This window comes from Mesoplodon bidens, assembly GCF_964165515.1.
Source record: "Mesoplodon bidens genome assembly, contig: HAP1_SCAFFOLD_190, whole genome shotgun sequence".
NCBI lineage: Eukaryota > Metazoa > Chordata > Mammalia > Artiodactyla > Ziphiidae > Mesoplodon > Mesoplodon bidens.
The window spans coordinates 445925-467158 of record NW_027671870.1 but is presented as its reverse complement, the minus strand read 5'-3'; the positions used below and the strand labels follow the sequence as shown (position 1 = coordinate 467158).

Here is a 21234-nt window from a genome sequence, read left to right as displayed (position 1 = left end):
TCTTTCCAACTTTTCAATATTATCAGACAAAATAACCGTTTTTATGCATGAAGGCTTTTTTCCATATTGAGAATAACATAATTACAATAAATCCATAAAAATGAGTTTGAGATCAAAGCAAATGAACATTTTTAAGGCTCTGAGGTACCTATCTCCAGACTTCTTTCCAAAAGATTTCTGAAATTTTACACTGCCATCAGCGATGTATCACTTGGTATATAACCTCTACTATAACTGTTGGCTTACTTCCTCACTTAGAGTGCAAGTTACTTGAAGATAGGGGGTGTATTTTATTAAGTGTTTATCCCCAGCACCTGTGCCTAGCACAACGTAGACGGTCAATAAATAATTGTTTAATAAGGAAAATCCCTGCTACACACGTACATATAAGATGTATGTGTGTGAAAGAAAGACTGTGTGTTTTTCTCTAACTGGATAGATGAAAACTTGTCATCTTCTTTAATGTGCAACTTTTTTGCTTATAATTAGTAATTAAATTTCTCTTTTAGATTATATTGTAAATATTCAGATTCTCTGAGGCAAATGGGCCTGGCACTACGCATTAGCTATATAACCTTGGACAACTTCTATAACTCTAGGCCTCAACTTCCTCATCTATAAAATGGAGATAAGCTCCCATATCACAGAGCTCTTGTGAGAATTACATGAGTTAAAACACATATAAAATTAGAAGAGAGCTTGGTACATAGAATATGTGCAATTAATGCTGAATGAATGAACATGCGAATGCAAACAGTAGTGAAGGGCTTAAAATGAAACGGTCTCATCCCACTCCCACATCCAGCACTCAAGAAGCGACCGATTCTTTATGCAGTTTTTAATTGTAAAATACGATATGTGTACTGAGAAGTGCACAGAACAAAACTGTCAATGTGACAAATAAAAAGAGAATACTTACATAAGCACTACTCGAATCTGAAAGTATTCATACTTGTCAGCATCGCAAAAACCCCCCATATCTTCTCATCACAAGCTCCTTCCCTCTTCCCGGTTAAACACCAACCTCACTTCTTGACAGTCATTTCCTTTAACCTGCATGCATCCCTAACAAAAGAGTTTAGTTGTGTCAACATCTAACTTTATGTACAGGATCATAGTATATGAAGTCTTTTCTATCTTATTTCTTTCTCTCAACATTGGTTTAAAAAATTCATCCACATTGCTGCCTGTAGCTCTAGTTCATTCAACTGTATTGCTGGATAGTTTTCCCACTGTACAAATACACATCATTTATTTAATTTTTGACTCTTAAGGACATTTGGTTTGTTTTCAGTTTGTGCTAATGCAAATCATGGACAGGAATCCTGCTGTACCGGTTACTCTGGTGCATTTACACAGGGCAGGGGTGAGGGCTGCAGGCTCACAGGCTCTTTATATACCTTCAGTTGATGGAGAGGCTAAATGCTTTCCAAAGTAGTTGTGTCGATTTATACTCCAGTGTAAGTAGGGTAGAAGATTCCCATAGTACTCCAGGTCTACAATACCTGATACTACCAGACTTTTTATTTATGTATTTGTCAATCTGATTGACATGTAGTTTCCTTGATTTTGACTCACTTTTCACTTATTACTTAATGAAGTCGTACACTTTTCTGTGTTTACTGGCTGTATGGATTTCCTTTTTTATGAGGTTTACGTCAAATATTGTTATTTTTTATTATTTTATTATTACTATTTACTTTTGGCTGTATTGGGTCTTCGTTGCTACGTGCAGGTTTTCTCTAGTTGCGGGGAGTGGGGGCTACTCTTCATTGCAGTGGCTTCTCTTGTTATGAAGCACAGGATCTAGGCGTGCAGGCTTCAGTAGTTGTGGCACGTGGACTCAGTAGTTGTGGTCGCAGGCTCTAGAGCACAGGCTCTGTAGTTGTAGCGCACGGGCTTCGCTGCTCCGCGGCATGTGGGATCTTCCCGGACCAGGGCTTGAACCCGTGTCCCCTGCCTTGGCAAGCAGTTTCTTAACCACTGCGCCATCAGGGAGGTCCAACTATTGTTATTTTGAATTCTTCTCCATTTCCAAGTAATACTCTTACATGATTATTTTCTCACTAAATTGGAGGCATTATGTGTTCACTTTCTAACTTACTAATAAGTAAGGGTTTAGTTCCTTTACACTCTTTCCTATGTCCACACTGCTCAGTAAAGTTATGTCATCATGAGTTATTCCACTGCTCATGATCTCTTTGACTTGTAGTGATATACTTAAAAACCTACATTGTTGATCAACTAGAAACTCTCTCAACGTCACGCTTTGTAAAATGAGGACATTCATACCATCTTCTCTTTTTTCTACCTCCTGTCTACCTTCCAAACCTAGCTTTTACGTTGTCAAAGTTGAAATTTATATTCTGTTCTATGTGCAGTTAAGTCTTCTGTTATTTGAGAGTCAGTACGGAGTAAGGTTTAAGAGAATAGGCAGAGAGCCTAAACTCAAAGCCTCGATCCAACCTTAAATTACGTACAGCCTGGGCAAGTTCCTTCCCTGTCTTAGCTTCCTGTTCTCAAAAGTGGGAATGATATTAGCACCAACCTCATAAGGCTATTCAGAGGATTAAATGAGTTAATATATGCAAACACACTTAGAACCTAATATATACTAAGTACATACTAGTACACAATACATTTCAGTACATACCAAGTTAATACTAATACATACTAAGTATAGTTTACGTTAGTTGTGATTACATGCAAGTTGACAATAAAAGCTGCAAACCAAGACAGCATTGCCATTCTTACAATGAAATTAATATTGCCCCCTGCAGATGTACTGTGTCTCTGTGTATAGACTACACCTCGTTCCATACCGTGCCAGTGTCACTGCCCTTGTGCAGGGTGACCACATACCCCAAGCCGCCTTGGGCTGTTCCAGTTTATACCTGTTGTCCTGATGTTACAGAATTAGAGTGCCTCCTTACACTATTGAAGTGGAAGGAGTTTGGACAAGTTCCGGTTTGGACAACAAATTAGGTGGTCATTACCCCTGTGTGTCACTGAGAAGGGGGACATCTATAGTGTCCAGTTTAAATGGATTCTTCCCTTCCTCACCAATAGTAGGTTAAAAATCAACCAGAGTTTAGTTGGCTTCAGGTTTATGTCCGTATAGCCCTTTCTCCTCTGGAGTTCAAGTTCCTTCTCCTCTTCGTCTCCCTCCTCCCTTCCAACAGTGCCTAATACCTAGTAAGTACAATATGCCTCAAGGTGTTTCTAAGCTCTCAATCACACAATCAGTAGAAGTCTCTCCACTCTAGACTAGCTGCAATCTGCACTGAATCCCCTATTACCTTCCTTCTTGGTTTATTGCCTCATTTTGCTGGATTATTTCTATAAATAGCTTAAGGTGTAGCACAGGAGGTCAATTGTTCAAATTTCTTTGGGTACAAAATATCTTCTTCAGCCTCCACTTATGACTCATAGTTTGGCTGGATACAAACCCCTAGGGTGAAAATTATGTGCCTGAAAAACTTTGGAGGTATCTTTCTAATGCCTTCCAGGATCCATGGTGCTGATGACAAGTATGATAAAGTCAGATTTTAACCTTTTTATTAGGTGACCAGTAGTTTTCTCTCTGGAATGGATGTATGCTCTCAGTATTTTATTCTATTTTAATTTATTTTTTCAGTATTTTAAAGTTTCACAATGAAGGGTGCCTAGGTATGAGGCTATTCTTGCTCATCTTGCATAACTATTTTCAATCTGAGGCCTGATGTCTACTTTCAGCTGTGGGGAATTTTGTTGCCCTTTGACAGCTTCCCTCCATTTTTTTCTGGGTCTGGACTTTCTAATAGTAACATGCGGGATCTCCCAGATGCAGCCTCTCTAACATATTTCTATCACATTTTCCATTGTGTCTTTCTTTTTTATATACTGAGAAAGTTTTTAAATTCCTACTGAATTTATTTCAGCAACCATATTTTCATTTCCAGGAGACCTCTCTTGCTTTCTGACCATCCTCCTTTTCATTAATACCCTAGTCTTATTTTATAGTTGCTAGCTCTTTTTTAACCTCTCTCAGGATACTAATTAGGGTTTTTTCTTAAATTATTCTGTTCCCTAAATTGTCCCTGGTCCTACTAGGATATGTTTGCACTCTTTCCCCCTCTCTCATGTTGTAAGCTTTACTCAACTAACAGGCAAATGACAGTTATTTTCTATTTAAGAATGAGTGCAGAAAGCTCCCTGAAGTCAACGATTGATTGGCTTCTTATGCAGGAAGAAGTGGGGAGTAATTGTAACAGGATCTCCCCCAAACACAATTTTCTAGGGTGTAAAAACTCACACAAGCTGCCCCAGTTCTCGCCAGTTTCACTGTTTTCAAAATGAAATCATCTTATTTCAGGAGCGTGAGGGCAGGGCTGGGAGTCCACTCCTCCAAACACAACCCTTCAATGAGCTCCCCTATCTCAGTCACACTTTTAACTAACTCCACCCTCTCTCCTACATGCGCACCTGAGCATGGGGCTACTTTTTCAGGTGGGGTCAGAATCCTCCTCAGTTGCAGGTGGTCCCTGTGCATATTCTAGGTGATGCTTTTCCTCTGTCCTACTGCTTCGGTTTCACACTCTTCCACCTGTCTTCTGTCTTTGAAAACTATGTTGAAATCTCTTGATTGTTGTGGGCTTATATACTGAAACACTTTGATACCATCATTGTAGTGTCTTGTCAAAACAGAGAAGAGGGGCCTCCCTGGTGGCGCAGTGGTTGAGAGTCCGCCTGCCGATGCAGGGGATACGGGTTCGTGCCCCGGTCTGGGAGGATCCCATATGCCGCGGAGCGGCTGGGCCCGTGAGCCATGGCCGCTGGGCCTGCGCATCCGGAGCCTGTGCTCCGCAACGGGAGAGGCCACAACAGTGAGAGGCCCGCATACCGCAAAAAGAAAAAAAAAAAAAAAAAAAAAAAAAACAACAGAGAAGAGCTAAAAGGGTTCTCAGTGCATTCTGAATCTGCTATTCTGTGGTCCCAGTGTTTAAACTTCTTGGACTTCCCCAGTGTCTATTACTGCTTTTAGAAATACAATCTCGTGGTCTATTCGTGAAGGAAATGAATACACCACATCTAAAATAACAAGGAATGTGGGTTAGATGCTCTAGGGTCTTCTCATACTCTGCCATTTAGTAATAAACCACTTACATTCTACAAATTGTAGGTGCTCATTTATAAAACGAAAAGGAGTAAATCTACATGAACTATAGATTTCTCCTACTCTAACATTTCATAATTTTCTAAGTTCTTTTCTTAAAATTTCTCTATATTATCATTAATTTTAATTAAAAAATAAAAATCTAACTTTCTCTTTTGAAAATCAAAGAGTAATTCCCGTAGTCCTACAATAATGGGATAATTAGTTCTGAAACCTGTCAAGTGTCATGTTTCATATGAAGAGAAAGTCATATTAAATAATTTTTAAAAATTAAACATGGACTTTGTAGCACAAAGACAAGGTCCCCCCCAAATGGTGTTCCTTTATTTACTAGAAATGTTCGGCTCTGCATTAAAGTTGAAATAAAATAAATATACTAATTTTGAGGTGCAAAAATTTCTTATAAAAATCAATTTTTCTTTTCTGTCCATACAAACAAAAGTATGGAATGACATTAGAGGTCAGGTTTATTTGGTAATAGAATGTAGCTTCTTGATATTTTTGATTTTAGGAACGGAGAATATCAACATCAAAACTTTTTTCAACTTTACTTTTATTTAAAATGAGGCCATATTTTCCTCTTATAAAAAGAGAGTTCAACTACAACTGTCAATTTTCTCATCTGTAAAACAAGATCACTGAATCAGCTGACTGTATTCATTCAGAACTCAATTTCCTTATCTTATGATCACTGAGGTTCTCCCTAAATCTAATATATTAAGGTTCTAAGGAAAGGAAAATATATTACTAACGACATGTTTTGATTTTAGTGTCTTAGAGTTCAAATGTCCACCATTCACCTTGGTCTAAGCTTAAGGAATCATTCAAGGGGATACAATGCAGATGGGAGGAGAAAACAGAACCCTCACACAAGCTGTGCAGTGTTGCAATCAGGCTTCCATTTGAAAAATAATCTTCTCTATGGCTTTAAAGTGATAGCTTTGTACCTGCACTGCTTCTTGTTTCAAACGGATTTTCTCTGGCTCTTCGTGAACACGTTCTGAGGAATCATCAGCCTCTTCCACTTCTGAGGAGGAAGGACTCTCTACAGTCACAGTCATAAGAAATTCTGATGGACCTGAGTGTCTGAGGAAGAAGATAAGAAATCACAGAGTTGTTAAACTAAAGTGCAAAGAAAGAAGACAAGATTGTATAAAAGACAACACAAGGGCTTCCCTGGTGGCGCAGTGGTTGAGAGTCCGCCTGCCAATGCAGGGGACACGGGTTCGTGCCCCAGTCTGGGAAGATCCCACATGCCGCGGAGCGGCTGGGCCCGTGAGCCATGGCCGCTGAGCCTGCGCGTCTGGAGCCTGTGCTCCTCAACGGGAGAGGCCACAACAGTGAGAGGCCCGCGTACCGCAAAAAAACAAAAAACAAACAAACAAAAAAAAAGACAACACAAGCCAGATACCAAGTATCCAAATATTAGAGGACATTTAACAAAAGTGATCTGAGGTATCATTCTTTATAAATGTCTCTCACTGCTCCTTAGTCTGAAACAGGCAATGACTAAGTAAAATTACAGGAACTTACTTTTGCTATGTTACTGTACAGACCTCTGTTGTACATGCTTAGGATTAGTAATGGGAATTGTCCATATTATTTTATTAAGTTTCTTTCACAGAAGCCAAGTGAAGATCCAAGGTAAACATTTTTTCTCAGATCAACTTTATACTGCAAATGAAAAATTTATTCTTCACCATCAGACAAAAACAGTCTGGAAGAAAATGTAGTTTTCAGAGGAAAATACATCAGTAAAGGGACTGATGAATAATCAGAAAGTCAACATATCTAAGCTGTGAATAACAGACATTAGAATTTAAAAAAATAAATCACATACACATACACAACTAAAACTGACCCATCAAAAATTTCATCTTCTCACCACCCTTAAGCCAAAACTAGGGCAACAATTCTCCCAGCAAGCTTCACTGCCACTGCAATGTTGTTCAATAGGACATTTCCAAACATTTAAAAACTGACCGTGCCACAACTCCATAAAAGTCTACAGATCATAAAGAACTGTGCTGGGATTATATAACCACGCAGAAGACAAGTCACTAGGACATCATTTTGACAACAAGCAGCAAACCCTGCAGCATAGGAAAACCCTAACAGGAGAACGAGGTGCACACCCCTCTCTCTGGGAATGCAAGGCCAGGACTGACACCCAAGATGCTCTTCTCTCAACCTCAGCAGTGGTGCCTTTCACAGACCAACTACGCAGTCTCCCAAGACCACTGGGAAGGAGAATCTGATACTGACAGTATTAGCTTGCCACGAGGCCATAAGCAAGGGAATGTGTGTGGCCTTGGTGAGAGAGCAGAGGTTTGGGAGATGCTGCTTTATACTGGCTTTCAGATCAGGACTTTGTACATATAGCCCGCAAACAACGTTTCTTGAAAACGTGTGAACATTCTTGAGTATAACAGCTCCGTGTGAGGGGTCAGAAATGGCAGTCAAGTTCGTTTCACTGTGTAACAGCTGATTTGCGGACTGGAAAACAGGCTTCCTTGTTTACAGACATAGCCACAAGGCTGCCCGTTGTGTGCCAAATCCACACAACTACACAGTTGCATTGAGAGAGCGACCAAACATGTTTTACATGGATTTATTTCAGAGAGGGAAATGCTTCTTGTAAGGCTCTGTCAGTTTAAAAAGCAAGAAGAATGACCATCCACCTTTCCCAGTTCAAGCCCTATATATCATAAATATGATAGCTACACACCAGCAACTGATTACCTACATCACAAGCTTTGATGAATGGAAAGCCCCTAAAAAGATATCAACAAAACGAAGTTAGATCTTCATGTAAATACATCACCAGTTAAACCCACTTAATACAACTATTTAGTAGTATGAACAGTATCCATACAGAATTGTGTATAAAAATAAATAAGCTCAAAACAAGGACCTGGAGGCCTCTGCTACGGAGAAAACAGAACAGAATTCAGCCGACTGGCTTGGTAATAACTCTCTGAACTGCTGAGAGGCCCCTTCAGCGCCTATGCTCAGGATGGTTGAGATTTCAGTCTCAGTTCTTTAAATGGTGATATTAATCGTTCTCTAATTTACCACTCTGTGTGACGAGGATGGACCTGCGATTAAGTGTCTCAGGAAGAAGATAGGAAACCACAGAGCTGTGAAACTCAAGTGCAAACACTGGGGATTCAACACTATAGTTTATGCAACAGCAATTCACATTACCATTTGCAAAAAAGTAGTCGGTTGTCCAGTGGGGATTAGAAACATCCATTTAACATGAGCAACTGAACAGATATTTTACACAGTAACTACTTCAAGTACTATTCAAAATCAATTCTCTTTGTTTTCTTAAGCAATTGTTAATCCCCAATTTCGTGATTACTACCAAGTAAGTCAACTGAAGATCATCTAGAGCCATCTATTTCACTTACCAAGCCTAAAGCTATAATTCAACCATTTTATTTACTGTTCTGTGACAAAAATTACTATGAACAGCTATCCCCTGGATAGAAATCAGGTAATGCTAGTTTGACTCACTAAATCTGATTTACTGAGTTAATAAGCCAGTTGATTTAGAATAGGTCTAATGCATATTTTTCATCCATTCTGCATTAAACTATTTCCCGTTCCTAAAATGTCTTTTTTCCCATTTGTACGTATCCAAATTCCTACTTCTGTGCTGTAGGGCTTCGCTCAACTACACCTGCCTTTAATGAAACTTTTCTCACATGCACAATTGGTGATAATTTTAGTCTCCTCAAGACTCCCACGGAGTTACCTTTGTTGTGACACTTGAGAAACAACTTGAAACTCCCCATTACTTTTAATTTTTCTTCCTTAGAGGGCTCATTAGGCAGAAGCCATGTGTGAGTTACCTTTTTTCCTCTACAGAAAGCACCAGAGACCACCCACATAATAGAAGTCCCAAAATAAAGAACTCTAAATGACTGAAAAAGACAGGGAATGCAAACAGGTTACCTGTTGCTTTTTGCACTTTCTGCAGGACACAATGGCCGGAAACCAGACACTCCAGGTGGTAGCGGTTCAGGAGGGTAACATTCTTTACCAGCAGAGTGTTTCCTTCCATTACTTACAGGCTTCTTTGCGGCCAAGACTACGTTTGACAAAGCATGAAAAGAAGGAATCAAGATGCACCAAAGGTCTACAGAGCAACTGTCACACGTGCACACGTCGAAAGGAATCAAAAAGGCACTTGACAATGATGCCAAGCCCATTAAAAAGAGGATCGGTTTTGTACAAAGGTTTTACATAAGCCAGCATTTTTAAAAAATATAAGTTCTCTACAGTAACAAGTTATTTTAACTAAAACAAAAGTATTGAGATGTGCAGAAATACAAAAATAAAGTTTAAAAAAAATCCCAAAGTATGATACATTTTATGTATCATGCAGAAACACTCAAGTTTCCTGAATCTTAGAACACCTTTGGCATTTCTGAATCTCAAGGACACAGAAACACAGATACACCCATGACTTCTGCCAAACAGAATCTTCAGAAGTAGACCAAAAGTTAAAGTTAAGATGAATTTTTCTATGTAAAAACAATACAAGTTATAAGGCTGCAAGTTGCTGGGGGGTAGGTGAGTCAATTTTACCCTCCTATAAGCCTGTCAACCTTCACTGCTCCTTTGATTTCATATAGAAAACACACACAAAAACAAATGAAACCCACTGGATGAAAGAGTGAAATGTGGAGACTTACCCTATATTTCAGTAGTAAAGAGGCAAGTATCTTCATATGAAACATTTGGTTGCAAAAACCAGACCTACGTGTTAATATTTTACTTAGAACAAGCCATATATTAAAATTCACATTTAAATATTTAATTTAAATTTACTGAAAACAAACATCATAGGTTAAAATGGTTATATTTATCCTTCAAAGCTACTATATTTTATGTTATTTTATTTATTTATTTTAATAGATCTTGATTGGAGTATAACTGCTTCACAATTCTGTGTTAGTTTCTGTTACACAACAAAGCGAATCAGCCATATGCATACACATGTCCCCATATCCCACCCTCTTGAGCCTCCCTCCCACCCTCCCTATCCCACCCCTCTAGGTCATCGCAAAGCACCAAGCTGATCTCCCTGTGCTATGCTGCTGCTTTCTACTATATTTTAGCAGCATTAGGATGCAGGGTAAAATGGAGTGTATGCGGTAATATAGGACAAATATTTCATAGAGTGTAGCTTATTGATAATCACCACACGATCCTGTGTGATTTACATGCCTCTTAAAAATATATAGGAGCTCAGTTCATTTTGTGCTATTTTATTGTTTTTTAACTTAATTGCCATCAAAAAAAATGTTTGTATGCATATGGTTTTTATGTGTATACCCTTCCTTTACTTTCAGAAACGAATGCAAATACATTTGTATTAAACTTTTTTTAAATTACACTTTTCTTGTTAGAAGATTAAAAAATTTCTAATAAAAGTTCCCATCTTTTATTAGGCATACATAAGTACAATATAAATGTGACACAATTCACACCATTATTTCACCCCTATACTCACCTGGATCTAGGTATATACCCAGATACTGATTTGGCTTACCTCTAAATAACCTCCGTTATTTGCTCCAAATAACGGAGGCAAATACAAAAAAAAGCCCAAGAAATAAAATTACTCTTAAAAGAGCTCAATGAGCTTGTATACTTCAGTTACATTTCCACTTTGTTTAATCATGCTAACTAAAAAAAAATGTTTAACTGTTCTCATTCCATGATGCCCTATTATTCTGTACTAATTTTACAGAATTCCTAATATGTTTTACATATACATATTTTATTTATATATATTTCCATTTCTAATATCATAGCAAAAGTCAATGTAGCTATTTTAAGAATGCTTTACATATGATATAAATTTTTAATAATAATATCTAATTAGTGTGATATCACAAATCTTAACTTCTTTGAATGTACTATTTGATTATTAAAATATCACTCTCTTGAAATAACAATTGGCAGACGATCATAAGCTTTTTTTTGACTTCATAAACACTCTTAACAACTTATTTAATACACTATTGTCCAAGCAAGTTGATTAATAGAGAATCAAAAACATACAACTTTAAGTAGAAAAAAAAAGCTGTATTTATGAAGATGTTTACAATAGTTTATTTTAGGTTATTTCCAATTTTTCACCAATTTAAAAAATTGACCTACTCAATGAAACCTTGTGAATGCAATGTTAAAAAGTATTAACTATGAATCACAGAATTTAAATTTAGTATGAAAAGATAAGAATGGCAAATTATATTGAAGCTATGTGGAATTATGTTTATAGACAGCAGGAAGAGAAAATAAAAATGTAAATATTGCTTGATAGGATAATGGGATTAGAGGTGGTCTTTTAAATTTTTCATTTTTATGCTAATACAATACCTTTATAAAACCCAAAAATCTTCAAACAACACATTTTTTAAAAATTGTGGTAAACTACACAAAAAAGAAAATTTATAATTTTAACCATTTTAAAGTGGACCGTTCGTTCAGTGATATGAAGTCAACAAATTTTTAAAACTTTCAGAGGGCACCTGAATAAAAGATGTGTTGTCCACTGGTGATTTTAATGTATCTGGTATATAACTAAAGTCACCACAAAACTCTTTCTGGGAAATTGGCAGATCATAAACATAAAAAATTTATTTTCCTTTTTATTAAACCTTATTGTTTTGCTGTTTCAAAATTCAAATTTACTCACAAGAAAGAGTCAGTTTCATATATTAGATTTGGTTTCACAAATGCTGCTCCTGCTATTCATTCTTATCACCAAAAAAAAAAAAAAGACTATTTGTGACTAACGATAATATGTTACAGAAAGTAAAAAGTTAAAAGGTTTTCAATCTGCATATCTGGGAACCTAAATTAAAGCATCACACAACATTTTCAAAAACAGAAAAGCCATTTGATTTGACTAAAATCTTAGTTTTAAGATGGCAGAAAGTACCTTGATAATTTTCTTTTAAGAAAGAAAGAAAACCAAGCCATTAAAGAGAAATTCTTCCGAGAGAACTGAAACATGTTATATACCTCTGACTTGGCACTCCTTCCATCTGGAGAACTTTTTTGGTAACTGTTTTCATCACAGAATGATCTAAAGTAAAACGAATTGAAATTAGAGTAATTATTTTCCAATGAGTGGCTATTTCCATTTAAAACCAAAAGCCAACTAATTATTGCTTTTCCCATAAATTTAAATATGAAATCTACATTATATAATTAGACACTTATTTCCCCCTTTGTGTATTCTAATTTCTTCCTCAGAAACCTAAGATGCCATCTTGCAGACTGCCCACAGTGGCTACTATTTCGGCAGCAGCAAAGGTCAACTTTAAACATTTTGCATCTAAAGTGGCTTTGGATACCTTTGGATACAAAGTACAGTCTGAGCACCGTCCAGACGCTTAGATACCTAAAGAGCATCTAAGATATCAAACCAGGGCATCCAAGATAACAAACCAAGTCCTGATATTCCCTCAAAAGCTGCTCCTCCCATCAGCCCCCTTCTTCTAAGTGATACTACCCAGTTGCACACATAATCATCAACGACTTGTCTCCTTGTTACTATTTCCTTCATACCTCACAACTATCTGCAGGTCTTGATAGCTACACCCTCAAAACACAACCTGAATTCAACCACTTTTCACTTGCTGCAAACTTCCAACCTAACCTAGGCCATAAACATCTCTTATTTGGAGCACTGTGATAATCTCTTATTTGGAGCACTGTGATAGTCTCCTAACTGGTCTCCCTGTTCCTCTTTTTTTTTTTTTTTGGCGGTACACGGGCCTCTCACTGTTGTGGCCTCTCCCGTTGCGGAGCACAGGCTCCGGATGCGCAGGCTCAGCGGCCATGGCTCACGGGCCCAGCCGCTCCGTGGCATGTGGGATCTTCCCGCACCAGGGCACGAACCCGCGTCCCCTGCATCGGCAGGCGGATTCTCAACCACTGCGCCACCAGGGAAGCCCCCTGTTCCTCATTTTTATCCTCCCAAGTGCCTTCTCTATACCAGGTCACCTTATTCAGATACGATTTGGATCATGCCTTTTTCCAGTTCAAACCCCTCTACTCATTTAGAATAATCTACATCTTTACTCTGGCCTTTAAGACTTTACAAGAGCAGACCCCTGGCTAGCTCCTTGACCTCATGTCATACCACACTCTTCTTCACTCAGTACTCTGCCCAGATTGGCCTCCTTGCTTTTCCTTAAATACTCCACCCACCTACATGCCTACATACTCATGGCCTCCCTGTCCTGGAATGTGCTTACTCCAGATCTTCCATAGCTTGCTCCTCTCTTCATTCAGGGCTCCGTTCAAATGCCACTTCTCCAGTGAAGCTGTCCCCTAACAAACCTATCCAATGGAGTCCTACCTGCTCTCCCTCTCTCCTTACATTAAGATATTTTTGCACTTCCTACTCTCTAAAATTATATTACTTATCTGTTTACTCATTTCTACCTGACCTCCTTCACTAGAATGTAAGCTCCATGAGGGCAAGACTTTTGTCTGTCTGGTTCACTGCTTTATCCCTAGTCCCTAAACCCGTATCTGGCACACAGAAGATATTTAAAAAATTACTTGTGAATCTGACAAATGAATAAAGTACTCCTGGCAAGAATTCAGAGGTTGCACAGGAAAGAAATAATGCTCTTGGTGGAAGCAGACTTAGTATCTAGGTTCACCTCTATTCAGAGTAGAGATAAGAAAAATTTACAAGTATAATTCACTTTAATTAGTACATTATCTGCTAAAAACATAAGGGAAATGCAACACTAGAAAAGTACAGTTGAAGCTTGAACAACATGGGTTTGAACCTCGCGGGTCCACTGACACACGCATATTTTTCAATACATATGTACTATCGTCCTACATGATCCAAAGTTGGTTGAATCCACAGATGTGGAACCACTGACTATAAACTTATACCCAGATCTTCAACTGCGTAGGGGTCGACACCCCTAAGCCCACGTTGTTCAAGGGCCAACTGTATATGAAGAGGAAAGTTAAACACATTAAGTTTTAAAAAACTGTCAATACCTGAACAAATTCTTTTTGTTTTGCTATGTGTTTATCAATTTAAAAAAAGTGACCACATACCAACAAGCAGATTTTTTCTTATATCCAGAACGAGCAGAGTTCTGTTGGTTTCAAGGGCCTTTAGTAAAGCCTTTGCTCCTTCACTGGTGAGGCCGCACTGCTGCAGGTCAAGTGCTTTCGATGAAAGACAAAAGGTCACTTGCTAACTCTACAGATTTAACATATAGACAACTCTCATTTTCTCACGTGTGGAAGAGTCCTGCACAAGACAAGTCATGGCAGGTTTGTAATTTTGGGTATGGAAAAAAACAGAAACATATACGCACACACATAATGCATAATCCAATTTAAAAACCTCTTCTTGCATGTGCAATGATAACCCTGGCTTTAGTACCAATAAATCATACAACATATTTTACAATTACAGAACTGAAGAATAACTGTATATAACCTATGAGCAAAAAGCATCACAAAATGAATCTCAGTTCATAATTAGCAAGGGCGGCAGGGGCATGTAAACCTCACAAGCAAAACCTGGTGGAGCTCAGAAATGCACTGCATTCTTTTGATCATGATCTTCAGCTCCAAATCACACTTGAAACTAGTTCAAAGGGGAAAACAAAATAGAAGAAAGGTAATAACTGTTAGTTTTAGAGGAAAAAAAGACAAGTCTAAGAGGATACAAATAATAAAAACTTTAAACAATGTGTGAATAGAGAATACATACTAAAAACCTATCATGAAAGTATGATGGTCAAGAACCCTCGCAGTAAAAGGTCAGACAAAACCCAGAAAAACTGATCATGAATTCTAGTACTTCTGGGGCTGAACAACCTACTCATTTAAACCAAAGGGATCATCACTAAAGCACAGGTATTAAAAAATATTACATGAAAGGAAACTATCATGAGTCTTTTTTTTTAAGTGTTGTGTGGACCATCACATTAAAATAACTGGAGTCTTTCAACACCCCCATGACACACAGAAATAGCAAGTCAGACATACGGATCTGGCAGGATATGATACAACCCTCACAAACTCTCACTACGGAAGAACGGACACAGGGTATAATTAACCAAATAGCCAAATTAATACAAACAGCCAGTAAACCTCACCAGTCAATCAAATGAATACAAATCAAACAAAATGGGGTTATTCTCCTATCAGATGAAGCCAAGATTCTGTAAGAAAAGCCTTTAAATGATGTCTATACACTTTGGATCCAACAACTCTCTTTCTAAGAATTTAACCAAAAGAAATAGTCAGAGATATAGGTAAGGATATATATCAGAGTACTATTTGTAACTGAAAAACTGGACAAAGCTTATATACAAGAATGGATAAGCTATGTGCACTGTGGCATATTCATATAATGGAATACCGAACAATCACAAAAAATGATGTAGGAGATGCAAATTTACTGACTTGCTAAAATGCTCATACTAAATTAATTGAAAAAAGTTATAAAATTTGGAGTAATCCCACTTGCATAGAAAATGGAGAGGTACTCATTTTTGTAGTTTCACATTTTTTTACAAGTGCTACAGGCCAGTGTTTGTGAGAGGCAGGCTTCACATCTACTGTTGGGGTGGACTACAAATTGGCATAGCCTTTCTGGGTGGTAATTTGGCCATGTGTATCAAATGTCTTAAAAATATGTCGCACTTAGTCATTCCACTTGTAGTACCTTATTCTACAGAAGTAATCCCGATGGACACAGAGATGTATATACAACATATTCACATTGTTTCTGACAGGGAAAAGCAAACTGTCTAAATAGAATTGCAAAGAATTGATTAAACTATGGGACATCAATACGACACAATACTACATGATACATCATTAAGTGAAAAAAGCAGGAATATGAAATAGCAAGTATACTACAATTCTATTTTTGTAATCCCTAAGTGTACATATATATTTGTAGACAAAAAAAGACTGAAAGTATATACACCAAAATGAACAGTGATTATATCTGGGTATTAAAATTATAGGTAATTGTTCTCTTGTTACTCTGTATTTTCTATAAGGGATATATGCAACTCTTAGAGAAAGTTTAAAAGCAAAATAAAAGCTATCAGTAAAATGAGGCTTTAAAAAATCCTATCACAATAGTATCATGCCAAAAGCTAAGCATGTTTCATATTAAAAATTCAATATTTTCAATTTTAGAATTCACCTCTAAGCCATAAATCCTAAGAGATTCTGCCAAAGCACTTGCACCCAGGTCACCAATGAGCGTGTTGCAGTTCAGAGTGATGCGCCTCAAACCAGCCATGCAGTCAAGATCAGGCCTCCTGGAATGAAGACTCTCAGCCCAGGTTTCTTCATGCCTTCTGGTAGTCTGATACTTCAAAGATTTAATGGGATGAAATTAAGATGCTTGGATAAGGAAACAGGGTGTGCCTGAGTATGGCTTATTATGTCAGAGATTTACACACACACACATATCAAGCATATATGCCAGGAGCATCAACCTGAGAAATTCAACAGTCACTTCTGGTTTACGAGTCCAGTGACCCAGACTCTGCTCGGTCAGTGATTAGATTCTAGCCACTGGATTTCCTGTTGCTGAACACTTATGTAAAGTTGGACAACTCAATTACAGTCTATGAATTATTTTCCTTATCTTCTAAGTCAGGGAATTGGTTCTAAAGTCTATCTTTGCTGAGGCCCTGTATTTCATCATCCTGTCCTCCAATGCCTCCAAACACCTGACTGGGCAAACCATAAGAAAACTTTTTAATATGCATCTTATTTATTAACAAATTATATACACAAAGTTCCATACATATAATTTATGTACATGATAAACTACACAGATTTTTTAAAATAATACAAAGGTAAAAATGTTCTAATATTTTCTTTTCCTAACTCCTAAGGCATTATTTTAGTTTACTTATTTTTTATAAAGATTTATTTATTTATTTGTTTGTTTGTTTGTTTGGCTGTGCCGGGTCTTTAGTTGCAGCATGCCAGATCTTTTAGTTGTGGCATGTGGGCTCTTAGCTATGGCAGGCACGTGGGATCTAGTTCCTTGAGCAGGGATCAAACCCAAGCCCCCTACATTGGGAGCACATAGTGTTAACTGCTGGACCGCCAGGGAAGTCTCAAGCATTATTTAAAAAACTATATTTACAAAATGTATCTCACATGCTACCTAAGGTATGCACACAAGCTTTAGAGGCCTGGATTATGCAGAGCCAGTTTGATGTGCCTTGGGAAAATAATGGTTTGACATTTAAGCAAAAGTACTGTCTTGAAGACATTCAATTCTTTATATTCATAAAGTAAATTTTGGTAACAGGGAACACTGACTGTAAATGAAAAAAGTCTTATTACATTCCTAAAAAAGTAAAAGACTCAAAGTGCCTTTGTTACTCTAAAAGGAAAATCATTAGTGTCATTTTTCTATTAACAATAACTTATTAAAGCTCCAAGCAGAAACAACAGCAATCACTTACACAGTGCTTAGTATGTGCCAAGCACTATTTATACAAATAAGTGCATTTAAACCTCATAATGAGGCATAGAGGTTAAGTGATTTGCCCATGGTCACTAGCTATGAAATGGGAGAAAGGGAATTTGAACCTAGGCCATTTGGCTTCCACACCCAAGTTCCTGACTGTTTTCTACCTCAGGGGTCAATGGACTTGCCCTGTATAGGCTCAAAGAATTTTTCAATTTTTAAAATTGAAATTTAAACATTTCCAGATTTGTGGGCTATACAGTTTCTGTTGCAAATACCCTGCCCCACTGGTGTAGGGTGAAAGTAGCCATAACTACCATGTAAACAATGGGTGCGACTATGTTCCAGAAAAACTTCCTTTACAAAGCCAGGCGACGGGCTGGATCTGGCCCACCAGCCAGGGTTTACCTATCCCTGATCTGCACCATCAAACTATTAAAAAGCCTTCATGTCAAATTATTAACTAACTTTAGGCCTAAATACAGTCATTATAACCACTGTAAAGTTGTTAAGGCATTATTTTAAAAACTGTATTTACAAATTGCTGATGTACTGACTTTTATTAGTTTAAAAACTACAACAGCTAATAAACACTTGATTCATTTAAGTCTTGAAGACTAGAATGGCATAGTTTCTTCACAGTATTACAATAAATGTTTTCAGTAAAAAAACATACATAAAAGTATTATTAGGTATTATATATTAAATCTCTTATTTCTAAAATTAAGTGGACTATCTTTACTAAATGGTAGAATCCCAAACTGAAAACTGGTCATATTCTTTCAGCAAAATGAAAGCTGCGCTCACATGTATCAAAAGACAAAAATTAGGGCTTCCCTGGTGGCGCAGTGGTTGAGAGTTCGCCTGCCAATGCAGGGGACATGGGTTCGTGCCCCGGTCCGGGAAGATCCCACATGCCGCGGAGCGGCTAGGACCGTGAGCCATGGCCGCTGAGCCTGTGCGTCCAGAGCCTGTGCTCCGCAACGGGAGAGGCCACAACAGTACCACACACACACACACACAAAAAGACAAAAATTAACTGCCCTCTGTATCAATATATTAAAGTATTTCAATCACATATGTTTTCATGAAAGTTTAAACATAAAATCACCTTTAAGATCTAGGCCATGTGATTTGCTCCATGCCATGTCAGAATACACCCCGTGAAGTTTACTTAACTTGTCTTAAGTGTGATAGAATTCTTTATACCTTGACAAGTAACTAAAAGGAAAAAAAAAAACCCCACACACAATAAGATGAATAGCCTATACATTTGTCAATCTTGACTTATTTGCTTTTCTTGAGTCAGTTGGAGGTTTATAGCCACATTCTCAAAATCATTAACTACAATCTTCCCAAACAGGTAATTGACGAACAGATGCATTCTAAAACTTGTCAGTAACAAAATGCTATTCCAGTTTACAGCAACATTTTAATTCTATTTAGATACTAAAACTGAATACACTGAATACTGCAAACTTTATTCCCAACCACTCAGTAAAGTACTACATACCTTTTCAGATATAGGGAAAAAAAGAAAAAAAAGAAAAAGCATACGATTCTTCCTATTTTCATTTCCAAAGATACATCCCAATCTTAATGATCAATCAGCGATTCAAATGTCAACTATAAACCCGGTATTTTATTAGCTGCTCTGCAGTGTACTAGAGCAATAGAAGAGAGAGGACCTCAAACCCTCTGTTCCCTCAAAGTGAAAGGCAGGCTTCCTGACCCCTCCAGACCACTACTGGACACAGGGAAGGCACACTAATCTTTCAGGACCCTAATCAAGAGTCACCTGCTTTGTGATTACTTCCATGACACACCCTCACCAACACCACGGAGTTTGCAGCTCCTATGGGACGTTACATGTATTTACTATTTTAACACATACCACAGTGCAGCATAATTATGATTGCAGATAGATGTTCTAACAATTGAAAGAGAATGATGACTTTTTTGCTCTTCATCTTGCTATTTCCCTTCCTATTTCTTGAAGAGAAACCATAAAAATATAAACAAACAGAGAAAACAGAAAATATACAAAACATGTGGTTTGTGGCTTAACACAAACTTAAGTAAGATTAATTCTGACAGTATCCAGCATGACAAACTTCCATGGTACAAATGAGAATGGACCAAGGTTTGAGCAGGTACAGGAGACAATCCAGGCCTGAACAACACCAACAAAAAAGGTAGACAGGAAAAGGTAGACAGTCATGGTGTGTAGGAAATCACGAGACCAGTCTGATGGGAAGAGACTTAAACAAGACTGAAACTCACTTTCTAAACCTCCATCTCCAATTGGACAATTCGCAGGTCACAGGTGCACCAAAGTGGCCAATTTATTCAATCCCTTTAATATGGAGGAAGAGTTTAAAATTTTACTGGTTTAATTTGCCCCAAAAGCAGCTCTCAACAGTTATGGCCTCTGTCGTCGGAGCTTTGTATGAAATTAAGTCAAAGTGTGGAGCTCCTTTTCCTTTTTTTTTTTCTCCTTAAAAAAGAAAAGAAACAATTGTTCCGAGTAAAAACAAACATATTCCAAAGCATGTGTACACTGAAAAGTAAAGAAACTTTATTAACAACTTCATAAAAACTGACTTAAAATTTTAAAAAGAAAAAAACATGTTTCAAAGTCCTTCCGACTGGAGTCGTGTCTCATAGTGTCCTTTCTTTACAGAAATAGTCGTATGATGACACATATGCACGAGGATTAACACCATGACACACTGTACACGGTGGGCCCCGGCGAGCTCACCAGTCGTCGTCTGAGTCCAGGTCTCTGGGGAGGATCCACTCCACGGATGAGCCCAGCAGAGTCTGAAGCTCGTTCGTGAACTCCACCAGATCTAAGAGCTCCTTACTTTCCGGATTAAAGGACTCCAGGTCTTTGGGGCAAGAGAATAAGAGACTTGCTGATACTTGCCAGTAGAACTCGGCCTCCGCGATGGTGACAATTTCCACATTTGGGAAATTGCAGCGGAATATGCAGGAGGACATTTGCAGTTTCTTGAGCAGGTCTGAGAGCAACAGCAAGTTACGAGGCCTACACCAGAGAAAGGACAGTGGTTTGAGTTTCCGGCAAAATTAGAGGCGCTCCCAACTATGAACTACCCGTCTCCTGGCGGTGAGAGGGCCTGCTACTTCCCCTTTGATTACCCCACCCCCACCCCACTTCTCACTGTCCTTAGAAGATCTACTTCTTCTTTTTCTTTTTTAATTTTATTTATTTATTTATTTTTGGCTGCGATGGGCCTGTTGCTGTGCACGGGCTTTCTCTAGTTGTGGCTCGCGGGCTCTAGGGCGCAGGCTCAGTAGCTGTGGCGCACGGGCTTAGTTGCTCCGTGGCATGTGGGATCATCCCGGACCAGGGCTCGAACCTGTGTCCCCTGAACTGGCAGGCGGATTCTTAACCACTGTGCCACCAGGGAAGCCCGGAAGATCTACTTCTAGTGGGGGAACTCTGGACTCATGTGCATGTGTTAAGATACCACCTAGGGCGGATCAGCCAACTTAGACAAAAGCAGGAGCAGAGCCCCTGAACGAGCCT

The 21234-nt window shown here is 38.2% G+C and overlaps 1 protein-coding gene and 1 long non-coding RNA gene across 2 annotated transcripts in view; both read right to left on the bottom strand.

Moving 5' to 3' along the window:
* Positions 1 to 569: 569 nt before the first annotated feature.
* Positions 570 to 14543, bottom strand: LOC308610888. Its single transcript, XR_014014688.1, has 5 exons — positions 14273 to 14543; positions 12203 to 12266; positions 9119 to 9254; positions 6103 to 6241; positions 570 to 1065 (listed from the first exon to the last, which is right to left on the bottom strand). It is a non-coding gene; the product is annotated as an uncharacterized lncRNA (long non-coding RNA).
* A 5346-nt stretch (positions 14544 to 19889) lies between these two features.
* The window catches only part of LOC308610883 (BCL-6 corepressor-like), a gene marked incomplete at its 5' end in the record, with an annotated part of 18904 nt that continues 17559 nt past the window's right edge, over positions 19890 to 21234 (bottom strand). The window contains one exon of the mRNA XM_081259882.1: positions 19890 to 20730. The remainder of the gene's footprint in view (positions 20731 to 21234) is intronic.